General features: G+C 37.2%; 1 protein-coding gene across 2 annotated transcripts in view; it reads right to left on the bottom strand.

Annotated features, from left to right (window-relative positions):
* Positions 1 to 14,769, bottom strand: part of IMMP2L (inner mitochondrial membrane peptidase subunit 2) — an 875,861-nt gene that overhangs the window by 233,480 nt on the left and 627,612 nt on the right. The window lies entirely within an intron of this gene.

The raw sequence follows: 14,769 nt of genomic DNA, 5'->3' as shown, positions 1-14,769 counted from the left end.
AATTCAGTATTTAGATTTCTTTAAAATGTCATTTAAGAACAAGAAAGCAAAAAAAAATGTTGACTAAATGCCAGAGACTGTCTGGGAAGTAGTTGCTATTTACCCCTAGATGATAATCAAGGTCTACAACCATCTGAAAATTGAGGTAAACACCTTGTCTACTGCCCTGATACCCTGAGACATCAAAGCTGGGGCCCCTCCCAACCCACGTTATAAGAATCTGTTATTTTGCGTCCATTCAGTGACGACAATTCCCAGCACACAGCACTGGCAGGGGGAACAGACATGGAAAGAGAGGGAATGGACAGGGTCATGTGACATTTTGGAAGGCTGAGACCCTCTCCTGATAAAGACATGAGGGGAGTCAAGAAGAACTCTGGGATCAGTAAAGTTTGGAAGTTGTAATTTTACAAGTTCTGTCACCAAAGAAAATCTCAAGTCTGACTTAGGATTGCTAGGATACATCTCGTCCTCCTCATCGTCAGATAAGAAGGGAAAAGGAGCAGATGTCTCACTTCTGCCTAGAAAGGTCCTGGTAGACTAATAACCACTGGGTACTGAATAACAGGGGAGAGGCTATGCACATACCTGCCCTTTAGTTTAAGAGCTGACACAGAGATTCAACGAACACTGAAGTGCCCAGAACAAACTACATATCTTGCTGGTTAGTAAATTCCAAACAGAGCTAAGTTTCACCTTCCTCAAAAATCCACAAAACAAATTTCTATCAATCAAAATATTCTGTTATGTAAGAGAGGAAAGCACATCTTGGAATAGGATTTAGAAAAACTTTAAGAGTGAAAGGTTTAATAATACTTTGGAAGCTATTTACTAGTGAAAATCGTACCATCTCCTAAAGCAGTCCTATCATATAGGCTGAGCAGTGAATTTAAAAGACTAGTGAGGCATTTCTTAGCCAGTATGAGGTTAATTGTTTAAGATGGCCAATAGTTTTTTAATTCTGCCAACTAATAAAATGTTTATTAAAAGGATAACACTATATATAATGGCTCTAGCACACTACTAACTTTATGGATGTATGGAGTTATTGTAAGTTAATCAACTGTAAAAAATTAAAATCAGAGTAGGAAATCAGTGCATTTGTCATATGATTTAGTCATACACAAATTAGAGAACATTGCAGTGACTATGATGATACTTGTGGATGAACTGAAACTTTTACAGCATAAGGTACCTCTGTTTGAATGCTTGTAACGCAGTCAAGAGTTTTCTCTCTTAGAAATGGTGATTCTTTGAAGCAGAGTCATATGGATTTCAAACAAAAATTTAACATTTTCTCTACTCTTTTTGTTCCAAAAGACATAGAAGAAATACATCTGGTGCCTCTATGTCTTCCACCTCTTTTGAGCCATTACAGAATGAATAAGCCATTCTACTATTATATAAAAGTGGGGGGGGGGGGTCACCATTGGGATAGGAAATTTACAACAGAGAGTAAAAGTGAATCCTTGAAGATGTGACAAGACAATTCAAGTTTCTGTTGTCAAGTGGGATTAAAACCCATCAATGCCTTTTTTTTAACCTCTGACTCTGTTTCCTTCCCTTTTCACACAAATATACATAAAGAAGCAAAGGGTGGCAGAAAAACCAAATAACAGTACTAGCAAAAAGAATGTATTTTTTCTTAGTTTGTGCCTGTTTTATTACCATCAGTTTAATAATTTTATATTTCATAGGTTGCCAGGAAACTTTTACTATGTGTAATATTGACATAAAACAAAATGCCAGCTGATACTTCCATATCTGCATTAACATTAATGGTCCTCGAGAACACATTTTGTATTAATAAAATAAATTTTAAAAACTACATCATAAGATAAATTACAAAAAGGACAACTGTAGTATGTAATTGTTGTCCCCTCCCCCCCCCCCAGAAAAAAGATATGCCCACATCCTACTCCCCAGAACCTGTGAATGGGGCTTTATTTGGAAAAAGGTCTTTGCAGATGTACATGGTTAGGGATCTCCGGATCTCCTCCATTCTTTGGGCAGGCCCTAAACCCAGATAAGTCCTTAAGGGACACAAAGAAGAACAATATATAGAGAAGAGAGAAGGCCATGTAAAGACAGCGAGTGGCAGAGGTTAGAGCAATACAACCACAAGCCCAGGAATGCTTGACAGCCAGCAGAAGCTGGAGGAGGAAAAGGGCAGAATGTCTCCTAGAGCTTTTGGAGAGAGCACAGCGTGGTAGACACCTTGATTTCAGACTTCTGGCTCCAGAACTGTGAGAGATGACACTTCTGTCGTTTTAAGCCACCAAGTTTGTGGTAATTTGTTCTGGCAACCCTAGGGAACTAATACAACCTTTTCTTTTTTCTTTTCATGCACCTCCTTTCATTGAAAGGTTATGAGTAATGATCATCACCCTCACAGAGTACTATCTGCCTGTCAGAAATAGTGATACATTCCTTACAGTCTTTTTATCATTTAACCTTCCTAACAACCCTGTGAGGATGCTATAATTATTAACTCATCATAGAGGAAGACACTGACAACTAGAATTCAGACCCAAATCAGTCTGACTTCAGTCTATCCTCCTCCACTAAAAATACTAAAGAAGAAGGAAGAGTACAAAGTAAATGAACACTTTCTTACCTACCCATGAAATTATAAAGTCTCTGGAAGGAGTGGGGAGGCAGAGGAGAGGGAAGGCAAGGTGAGAGGGTAGCTTCCATTCCATCACACTTTTACAAATTTCTGAACCCTGTTAACATATTATATATTAAAAAATAAATAGCCAAAGACAACAGCAGTTGCCTAGTGAAAGAAAAAAGTTAAATCCCCAAGTGAATAAGAAATTAATAAACATATAAATTTATAAGCAAAAGAAGCAATTCTGAGAATAGAACTAAAATCATATACGACTTAGAAAACAATGAAACAGGTCAGCAAAGTATTAGGTGACTACTGGAGTGCTGCTGATTGTAGTTATTTAAATAAAAGTCACTCCTTTCCTATGATATGTCCTAACTCTCCCTCTTCTGCTCCACTCAGAAGCATCCCCTGACAATAGGCCAACGTGGTGACAACAGGTCCACCAAAATGGACAACGGTGACTAAACATCCCAATGTTCAATGTTCAACTCTTTCCCTCAGGCATTTCTCTCCTGCCCTTCTGTTGTAATTTTTAAAATTTTTAAAGTGTAGAAATTAGGGGTCTCAAAACATAGATCATGAAATCATTATTAAGGGAGTTATAAAACTGTATTCTCTGGATGTTAATTAAGAAAATTGAAATTTTCTCTTGGGTGATTTGCATTTAGCCTTAGAATTAGGAGAAGAGAATATTTATGATCTCTAATAGCTATTCCTGAACCTACAATTCTAAAATTTAAGTGCCTTTCACTGTACTCCTGCTATCTAAAATATGTGAGCTACAAAAATGCCAACAAATAGGATTCTTATTGTTATATTCCTCTTCCCACGGTTATTCCTTAAGCATTCCTCTTTTCATTAAAAAAGAATTTCTCTAATAATTTTCAAAAGAACAAGAAAATAAATTTTTATCAAAATAGTGACTCAGATTCTCATTATTATTGATTAGCATTTTATCAAATCTTTCCAACTACTCAATATGCCAGTTGAAGCTGGTGCTTCATCTTTTCCAGAGACACATGCAAACACCCAAAAGATAATTGAGTAGATTAGAGCAAACACCAATAAAACCTAGGTCAAACTTAATAACCTTCGAACAGCAGCAACCACGGTACATACTAAACGCACCAACCATAACAAGATGTTTTGATGAAGCCAAAACTAATTCAGGGCCTTCCGAAAATAATGTATTTCCATATGGTAACTTTTGCATGACTTCCTTTTTTCAGTATATTTACTTGCAAATGTAACTCTTAATTTCACTACTTTCAGTAAGTATTTAAAATGACAAACTGATTACTCATCATTAATCTTTGATTGACTTGCCCTATTATGACTCACCATTAGATACAGAAACTGGCTGGGGTAGAAAACTGAGGCCTAGGTACATTCACCAACCTTAACCTTCAAGTAACCAGGATTTTAATCTCAGGAATCACAAATACAACTGAGAAAGAAGAGAATCAGCAAATAAACTGAGCCTACACTACCCAAGGCTTTTCTCATAGCAGCACCATTTGTTTTCAGGATCATTTACATCTAATTCTACGGAGCAGTGAGGGTGTGTTTTCAGCACCCTCAGGATAGCAAGGGCTTCAGTGAAGTGTTTATCTCAGGGCTCGTTCCTCCTCTGAACTCTGGGGAGGACCCTGAACCAAAGGTGCTCTTACAAAAAAGGTTTTACAATGTATACATTTTTCCCACCAAATTCACTGATTCCTTGAAAAAAATATTCTACAAGTACTTATTATGGACTGAGGTATTAGTGAAGATAAACAATTAGGTTCCTGTCTTGCAGAGTGGGTCCCCCAGTTAGGGACACAGTGGGATGTGCTAAGTGGTGGTGATGTGTGAAGCCCAAGGGCCTATGAGGACAGGGTAGCTGATTTGTTCTGGAGAGTTCAGAAACTTTTCACAGATGTCTTTGAGACAGAAAGGCCATTGGAGAGCTATTCTTTTAAAGGTTTTAGAAGTAATTTGGCTTTTTGCTCCTTTCAGATGAAGTATCCCATAATTTACCCTGTATTATTGAGGTGGCAGCCAGCTGTCAGATAGAGCTGAAAGTCGGAATGCTGGGAGTTGATCCTATGTGTCCCTACACTTTTGAAATAGTATTGTCATATTTAAATGCTTTCCTAAGCTGCTCGCTCTCATTATACTTCTAGGTTTTCAAAAAGAAATGATCACTATGGGGTATGTCCCATTAATTACCATAGTTCTTACAAATGCCACACCTTTCCCGTAGTAACTGGTCTGAGTTTTTGTCAAAAATGTATTTTTACATAATTACAGACTTTCAGTTAAAAAAATAGTAGAGAGAGTGTCCATATAGCTTTCACCCAGATTTCCCTAATGTTAATATCTTACATAATCATAGAACAATTATCAACCTAATTGTATCAAAATAGTAAGATACTAACATTGGTTGAATACTATTAACTACAAACTTTATTCAGATTTCAACAATTCTTCCACTAATGTTTTTTCTCCTCTGATATCTTGACTTTGTTTTCTTTTAATAATTTAGTGAATGACCAGTTATTTGAGAGAGAAAAAGGAATAGGAATTAGAATTGCCAGCTTCTTAAATGAGATATTTCTGATGAATAATATTTTTTGTTTTATGTTCAAAATATAATTATTCAATGGGATACGCTTTGTTCACTGTTATTTTATATGCTACTTATTATATAACCTTGGCTGAACTCTGACACATAATAAATAGATGCACAAAAATATATTTTTCACAATTCCATTCTCTGCTCTCCCCTGTTATTTAAATCTAAAGATCGTTCGTTACACTGAGGATGGAAGGTTCAGTCCTATGTGGTGAGGTTTCACAAGAAAGTAGCATCTATAAGTACCCTGTCCTAATAGGAGGGTGGTAGCTGCAGACACCCACATTGAGATCCACATCTGTTAAAAACATGAGCTCCTCCAAGTGTCTGACATCAAAGCAAGAGGTGATTTGCTACCAGCACTTATTCACATCCCTCTTTTAACTCTGCATTAGTTTTTATCCAATTAGCCCATAGAGGCCAACATGCTTTGCTTCAAATTACTCTCCCTTGAAGAATTTCAATGTAAAGGATGTGTAAGAATTCTAGAAAACCAGGCCAGGGAGAGAAAGGCCTGGGATGACACCCCTGTTTGTTTCTTCTTCTGTTCTTTTCAGACTGGTAGCACTGGCTGGGATTACATTATATTTTCATGTATTCCATAATGTGAAAGCTTGGATCTTGGAATAACAAATGTGCTTAAGTATCCATGGTGCACCACCAGCAACATTATTTTGACACATATATGGAGACTGGAAGTATAAATTGCCCTGGCACGAGGAGGATACTCCATCTCTCCTACAGTTAACAGTAGACTACTTCAGTATAACTGGTTGGGGAGTTGCTTTTCAGTAATTCTCCGGAGTCCTTGGCATTAGTCAGAAGTCATCTTTTCTTGCAGTGTCGGTTCTAACGGTACTGCAAAGCACTTGCAGCTCTGCTGAAACTTGGAGCCTTATTACAGATTTGGTTCATTAGGTACAAAAAAACGTTAACAGCTACAGCACTTCCTTTGGTTAAATAAGAATAAACTTCAGTCTGTTAGTATTTTCCACCACTCCCATACAACACTCACAGTACCCAGATGCTATGAAAATAATAATTCCACTTTTCTCTGGAAATAGAAGCATTTACAGAATTGTGGAAATAATTGTTACTTACTTAAGAGGTCATTGGGAGGCCCAGTGCTCAGGAAAGAATGTATGTGCTAATGTTTATGAACTATACAAATGTATGCAAACTTCAGGCTTAAATGCAATTCTAATTCTTCCACAGGTATTTGCATACAAAAATCCTAAAATGTTTGTCAGTTGCATTTGGTCCAAAGGACCTTGGTAGTAAAAATAGATGCCAAAGTTATAACTTATATTTAAATAAATAGTAAAATATACATATACAAGATATAAAACCCTCAACTTGGAGCTTGCTATAATCTGATATATTTTAGAAGGATTTTTTTAATATAATTTACATGAACCATCTAAATCTGTTTGACATATTCATACCCCTAGGAGAAGACTTTAAAAATTAAATGACTCAAAATCTATAATAAATGTTTGAAGCTTTAAAATGTCATTTTTCTCCTCTTCATTTACTCTCTTGTTTGGGTTAGGCTGAGGAGACTATAGAAATTATTTTTTTTTAATAAATTTATTATTTATTTATTTATTGGCTGCATTGGATCTTCATGGCTGCACACTAGCTTTCTCTAGTGGTGGTGAGCGGGGGCTACTCTTTGTTGTGGTGCGCGGGCTTTTCATTGCAGTGGCTTCTCTTGCTGCAGAACATAGGCTCTAGGCACACAGGCTTGAGTAGTTGTGGCATACAGGCTCAATAGTTATGGCTCGCAGGCTCTAGAGTATAGGCTTAGTAGTTGTGGTGCACAGGCTTAGTTGCTCTGCGGCATGTGGGATCTCCTTGGACCAGGGATCAAACCTACGTCCCCCGCATTGGCGGGTGGATTCTTAACCACTGCGCCACCAGGGAAGTCCCAAACCATAGAAATTAGAAAGACTGGTTTAAAACTGTGTCTTGTTTTATATACTTCAAGCAGGATTTAGAATTATGAAAAATTCTACCACCCGTTGTGAGAGCATGAGGCGGCCCTGGTGCTTCGGATGTATAGTATGAGCAAGCCATGTGATTTCTCGCTAAATTCTGGATGCAATGTTTTTCTCATCAGATTGATAGACAAAACTTTCCTTTAATGTGTAACAGGGTAGAAGCTGGAAACTGGTGGGACTGGATTGGTTTTCTGATTTGTCCCACTGCATGGCACAATCAACAATTAAGTTAGTTGTGTCAAAGAGTTTCACCATTCCGAATCTTCACCAGGGAAGAGGCTAGCCTGGGGCAGCTGCTATGGTGACCATGCCCATGGCTAGATCCCCAGGCCTAAACACACTGCCCCACCAGTAACCATCTCTTGAATTTTACTGGGTTGGCCAAAAAGTTTGTTCAGCTCTACCATCTTACAGAAAAACATGAATGAGATTTTTGGCCAATCCAATAGTTCTTTGACTACAATAAGGACAAAGAATACATAAACAATGAATCGTATATTGATCATGAATCAACTTTTCCTGATGAAATAATGAATACAGCTACTATTCTTGATTTTATTCTCAAGAATAAGTAATTCTTAGTATTAACAGAGAAATTTTTGATTGCTCAGTCATAAATACAAGAAAAAGGTAAGTTCCTGTCATGAAGTACCATTTTGAGAATTAAAAGAAAGCATTTCATAGGGTCACTTACCCAGCAAATTACATTTCTATATAAAAATAAAGTACATACGCATCTGGTGTAATTAATATGAAAAAAGAAAAACAAATAGAAGGTAACCTTTCAAAAGAAAAAGAAAATAGAAAATAAACTCTTAAAAAATGAACTTTGAATATAGATTTTACCTGAAAGTAGGCTTGAGTATCACTTCACTTTTAAAGAAGATTCTACCCTTTTGTTACTAGTGTAACCAAGCAGGACCCTATAGGGCCTTCCTGGGACAGACCCCTCCCCCATATCCTCTGCTTTAGCTCCTCTTGGAAGTGCCTATCTAATGCACGTTTCCTGAGTTGTTTTATGGATGCTAAAACCTCCATAGCCTCCAGGTCTACTAGAGCCTAAGGAATGATAATGTTAACCCCTGTGACACCACCCTGTTACTTCACCATCAACCAATCGGAGTATGGTGCACAAGCTGATCACATACCCTGGGACTCCCTTCTCTCACTTGTGGCGTAGCCTTTGAAAATTGCTTTCCTGAAATCCACGGGGGAGTTTAGGCTTTTTGAGCACTAGCTGCCCTCGACTCCTTGTACAGGGCCTTACAATAAACACTGCACTTTCCTTCACCACAACCTGGTGTCAGTAGATTGGCTTTACTGAATGTTGACCCAAGTTTGGTTCAGTAACAGTAGGACATTTAAAAATAATTCACCAACCGTACTATATTTAAGCATTACTTTTTCATAAAGTCTATCAAATAAACTTCATACATAAATAGTTTGGCCACAGTTAACTTTGGCTAATAACTGAAATATATTGTTAACACACTGTAGATTTGATCTAAATTGACTGAAACGATCTCATTTTTTAAATTAGAACACTATTTCTTATCACTATAACATTACAGTCTTTATTTAAGCTATCCTTCGAGGTGGACTGAAACTGATTTCCCACAATTTAGGTTAATGAGAGTGCTATATCCCATGTACTGCAGATTATTTCACTTTGTAGCCTTCTTTCTACGGATTGACAGCAGAAGCACAGATTCACACTTGCCCAGGAATACTCCCCCACAGATGGATGTACGAGGGAATTAAAAGCCTTCCTTTCTCAGTGGCTTTAAGGTAGCATTCAGCTCATCTTGTCACTTGGTGGCAAGTTTACCTAATTGAGTCTTATGGGTGACAAAGTAACAGTTCACAGGATTATTTTAAATTCTGTCTTCCATCTAAAACTTTTTCCCCTGTACTTTGTGATTTCACATGGAACACTGCTTTATTTGAACAGTCAGCCTTTATCAGCATGAAGCCAGGTGTCAGCCAGTGAAGACAGGGACAGAACTGTTTCTCTTTCTCCCCAGTGTTTCTTCAATCCACTTTATTAAGGCAAAATTGAGAAGAGGTTTTTGGTGACAACAGTTGTAGTTCCTCAGGCACATAAAATCAGGTAGATAGGAATCAGGATTTATTTATTTTTATTTCTCTCTGAATATCTTAAAATCAATATTAATTCTCAGGGAAAAGATCTCTGGGATGTTAGAAGGCCTCTGGAGGTTCCAACCTTTACCAAAGAGCTCCTACAAAAGACATACAAGGGCACCATCCATCTCGTATCACAGGGTCCCCTGGCTGCAGGTATCATATTGATCACGTTTCTGTCACTGTGGGAAACAGGACAGATTGGTTTTATTTTAAATATCAAATATTCTAATAATGCAAATAAATGATAGATATTGGGTTGGCCAAAAAATTCATTTGGGTTTTTGGTAGCTTCTTATGGAAAAACCTGAATGAACTTTTTGGCCCATCCAATAATAAGATCCTCACTTGGAGAACAGGATTCTCAAGTTTGAGAAATATATTAAGATAGTTGTTGGATATTTCACTTAAAAAAAAAAAGATTTTTTTTTTTTGATATGGATCATTTTTAAACTCTTTGCTGAATTTGTTACAAGATTGCTTCCATTTTATGTTTTGGTTTTTTGGCCACAAGGTACGTGGCATCTTAGCTCCCCGATCAGGAATCAAACCTGCACTCCCTGCACTGGAAGGTGAAGTCTTAAGCGCTAGACCACCAGGGAAGTCCCTGTTTCCCTTTTTATCACATCTATGTGTTATAATTATTACTCCTAAGTAGAACTACTATATAGTCAATTAACCAATTTGGAGAAATGCTCTTTTTTATGCCTCTGCCCCAATACTGCCCTAGAACCTTTCACATATATCATTCAAGAAAAAGTTAAGGATGTTGTCTTAAGAGAGAAAAAAGAAAAAAACAAAAAGAACAGTTGAAAAATTTTCACTCCATCTACCCATTCATGGCTATACATGATAATGAAGGCAAAGCGCAGGAGTTGGCAGGGGAAAGAAGGTCTTGTAAACGTGTATTGCTGGGGTAAACAAATCATGGCACAAGATGTGGGGGAGAAAAACGAACAGTTATAAGAAATAGTTTAGAGCTAAGGAGGAAGAGCAAAGGAAGACCAGATTTTATTTTCTATACAGAGCTATTCAAACATGTAAAGCATGTTGTTTTTAGTAGGTTGAATAAACAGAAAATAAACAATTACACATAATTTTTGATATTTAGTCTTAATCAGCAACTCTCACTTCAAGGGCATGGCCTTATACAAGGACATCAGTCTTTCCAGGCATAAAAAGTATAGGAGGAGCTATCTTTAAAATGAAAACAAACTCCAAAGAGTCCCATCCCCAGATACTCTCATAGCTCCACTTTGCTGTAGATTTTAGTGTAGATGCTGTACTCAGTTTTCATGTAGATCTACTGACATTACGTCTGAGATAAAACGGTGTTACATTATTTGACAGGATTCAGAAGTTCTTTGTAATTTCCTGTTTTATTAGTTAGCAGCAGGGGAAAAACACAACAATAATCAAGTGTGGATACTTAAACGAAAGAACATTAAAAAGCTGGTGAACTTGGCTTTCTATTAAGTATGCCATATAATTACCTTTTATTCATTCATTTCACAGCCTTTGTCCTACATTACTTAATTGCAAAGAAAAGAGTAGACCGCTCGTGTGTACACTAATTGCTAAATGTGTAAGTGATTGAATGATCCTGTTCTCAATTCTTGAGAGAAAAAACTATTAATGAAGACAATATAAAGAAGGCAAAAATAGGAGGACATAATCCACAAAAGTATAGACTGCCCTCTTAGAAAAACAGGATTTAAGAACAGATAGTCTAAGAACTAAGTTATCTCCCATACTTGATTGTACCCAATTTATTTATTAATTTTACTCTAAATTAAAAAAAATATTTCACATCAGATTCAAACATCTGCAAAGAAATAATAGTGATGAAAAGCCAATTACTATAACCATTTTATGTGCAAGGATGGGAGCTCAAGAATAGCAAATGGACATTTGCTAAAAGGCTGTTCCACTGAAACTTGAAAACAATCACGTTCAGGTTGATATGTTTTCATTCTTCATATATTAAAAAAGGTCTGTGTTGATTTCTGTCTGAAACTGGTGATTACATGAGGAGGAGCACAATTTATTGATTTCACCTAAGAACTCAACACCAAACTAATTTAAAAACCTAAAGACCTGCTTTTAGACACAAAAATTATTTTTACTTCTGGTTCTCGTCAAGAAATACAATCATGATCTCTTTGATGCCTAAGTCTTTTAAATGTTTTATCACAAAATATAATATTCATGGAGGATCAGCTGAAGGATGTATAGCCCATTAATTTTTCTATAGTCTTTAACTTTTTGCTTGGATTCTCTGTAGTCCATTAGAGACCTTGGAATAAAGGCTTTAGAAGCTTGTACAATTTTTTTTTTCCCTGAAATGTACTTTGGTACTAGCACCCAGAAATGCTGTAATAAATATCTCTACGAATTTTATCATCACATTTGTTTTTTTGTACAGATATTGGTGAGGCCATCATCTTTTACATCACACAGTGTCCTTTTATGAGACCCATGAAAAAAATTTTATTTACTTGTTATCCCTCAGAAAAGCTGTTCAGGGGACACTGTAAATATTTTAAGTGACTGTGGTAGTTTTAAAGCATGTGTGCAAATTCTTTGACATTCTTTCAATCTAATTTCCCTCTCTTGAATATGGCCTTGCTTTAGTGCTTCAGTTCTAGCCAACAGAAAGTGATAGAAGTGATGCTGCATGATTTGGGAGGCTAGGTTAAAAAAACAACACAGCTTCTACCCATTTCTTTCTCTCTCTCCCTCTCCCTCCCTCTCTCTCTCCCCCATCCCTGTCTCCTCCCCTCCTAATCCCATGCCTTGGAGACCTTAGCCAGCATATAGATGTTCAGCTACCTGAGCCACTATGCTGGAGAAACCACATGGAAGGACCATATAGACAGACAGAGATGCTCAAGGAATACCAACTGTTCCAGCCTATGCTCTTTGAGTCTTCCCAGCATCAAGCGTCAAATATTTAAGTGAGAAAACGCTGAGATGATTCCAGCCCCAACTTTCTATCCAAACTGGCTAATACCAGGTAGTATAGAAATGAGTGCCCCCATTAGGCTACGTCCAAATTGCAGATTCATAAGCAGAACAAATGTTGTTATTTTTATGTGATAGGCATAGTAATGCCTCCCCCCCACTCCCAAGATGTCCACATCCTGCTCCCCAGGAGTCTACAGGTATGATAGGTTACATAGAAAAGGGGAATTAAGGTTGCAGATGGGATTAAGTTTGCTTTGAATCAGCTGTCCTCAAGATAGGGAGATTATCCTGGATTACCCATGTAGGCCAATGTAAATCAGGAGGGTCCTTAAAAGGTATGGAGGGAGGCAGAAGAAGAGAGTAAGAGGGAGACAGGAGTGCAGAAGAATGGTCAGAGAGATGCAACATCTATGGCTTTGAAGATGGAGGCAAGGAACCATAAGCCAAGGAAAGGGGTAACCTATAGAAAGTGGAAAAGGCAAATAAACAGATTCTCTCCCAGAACCTCCAGAAAGAAATAGGGTCCTACTTGATTCTACCCTGATAAGATCAGTATGAGACTTCTTACATCCAGAACTTTAAGAAAATAAACTTGTGTTAAGTCACTAGGTTTGTGATAATTTATTATGGTAGTAAAAGAAAACTCTATACTCTTGTTTTAAGCCTCTAAGTTTGACGGAGGGGTTCTTATATCTGTTACTTCTACAACTGGAACAGGGACCTTGCTTAATTCTCAGTTTGGGCCTATAGGAATTTCAAACCCAATCAATGAGACATCTTGGACTACTCTGCAGGATCTCATATCTCCACTCTAATTTTCCCTTTCTTTTGCTATGTTTTTTTCTCTGGTACTATGCTTTTTTTTAAATATACTATCTTGAATCCTTTGAGAACAGGGCCAGAAACAAATAAGATTGACTAAAACAATATATTTACTATGACCTATCAGATAGACAGAATGAAACTTCTTGTCTCTAGCAAAATCCAAACCAAAACCTCTAAAGCAGATCAACAGTTATGGAGGGCATCAACCCAAGACAGAAGCAAACATTTAATATTTTCTAAAAATAGGGAAATCAGGTATTTAACTCTTCTGTTTCTCAACTTAAGAACATGAAATAAAACTTCTTATCTAAACTACAATAAAAAACCATATATGTGTATGTACATGTGTATGTGTATACACACACTTGATATATATGTTTCAAGTTTGTATTGTGTCTGCTTAAGAAAGAGTGTAAAAAATGACAAAATTAGAAGTTGACAGAGAAAAACATAGAAATAGAAGGGAAAAGGAGATGATAAAAAAAAGTATGATGGGAAGAGAGAGATCCTCACAGAAAATAGTCAAACAGAAACACAACAAAAAGAGGTACAGAAAGAAGAGGAAGGCATTTCAAGGCATAATTAACACTCCCAGCATATGCCTTTTCTTGATATTCTTACTGAGAACTTCTGATACTACACGGGGTTTTAACATATCTATCTCTCAGCAATTATTGGGTTGGTCAAAAATGTCATTTGTTTTTTTCTGTAAGATGGCTCTAGTAGTGCTTAATTGTCTTTAATTTCATTCAAAACAATTTTGTTAGATTGTATGATAACAGCTGTCATGTCAGCATACATTAAAAAAAACATCAAAATTGGTGAATTTTTGTGTAGCCAATTTAATATTGAAGATAGAAGAGGAAAAGCAACATTTTCGGCATATTATGCTTTATTACTTCAAGAAAGATAAAACAACTGAAATGCAAAAAAATGATTTGTGCAGTGTATGGAGAAGGTGCTTTAACTGATCAAATTTGTCAAAAGTGGTTTGCGAAGCTCTGTGCTAGAGATTTCTCGCTGGACGATGCTCTACAACCCTGGTGAATCTTGCCTTTCTCAGGTCTTCTCAACTTCTCAACCTAGCTCCTGAGGCAGAGGTAACTAGGCCAGAGAGTGCAGAGTGGAGGCAATCCCCTGACAGCTGGGATTGCTTTAGGTGACTCTTCTGTACTTGCCGGCCCCACTACCCGCCACCTGGCTGCAACCATCTCTGTATGGACCACATTCACGTCACTAGGCTTCTGCCTCCCTCAGTTCCCCTTACTTGCCCTTACCTTCCGTGCACATGTGGTCTGGACAACATATTAAATGCATACCTCTGTCTCTTCTATCTACTTAACGCTACTGGCTGGAGTCCTGCTCCAAAACATATGCACCAAGCAAAGCCACTATAGGTAGTGACCTAGCCATAGACTCCACCTGGTGGCAATTTTCTATTCTTTTTCAATATTATAATTTGGAATTTTGGACACCTTATTGAGACCTCTATAATTTTGCCCATAAAAGAAATGGCAGAAGATTCCCTTACATTGGGGCAGAAGCAGTTACGCTGCTTGTCAACTACAAGGCAGAAAAAGGAGAAATAAAAATGATGT

Source organism: Hippopotamus amphibius, chromosome 4 (assembly GCF_030028045.1).
Source record: "Hippopotamus amphibius kiboko isolate mHipAmp2 chromosome 4, mHipAmp2.hap2, whole genome shotgun sequence".
Lineage (NCBI taxonomy): Eukaryota > Metazoa > Chordata > Mammalia > Artiodactyla > Hippopotamidae > Hippopotamus > Hippopotamus amphibius.
Note: the sequence above shows the minus strand (reverse complement) of the source record. Positions and strands in the feature narration are given on the sequence as shown.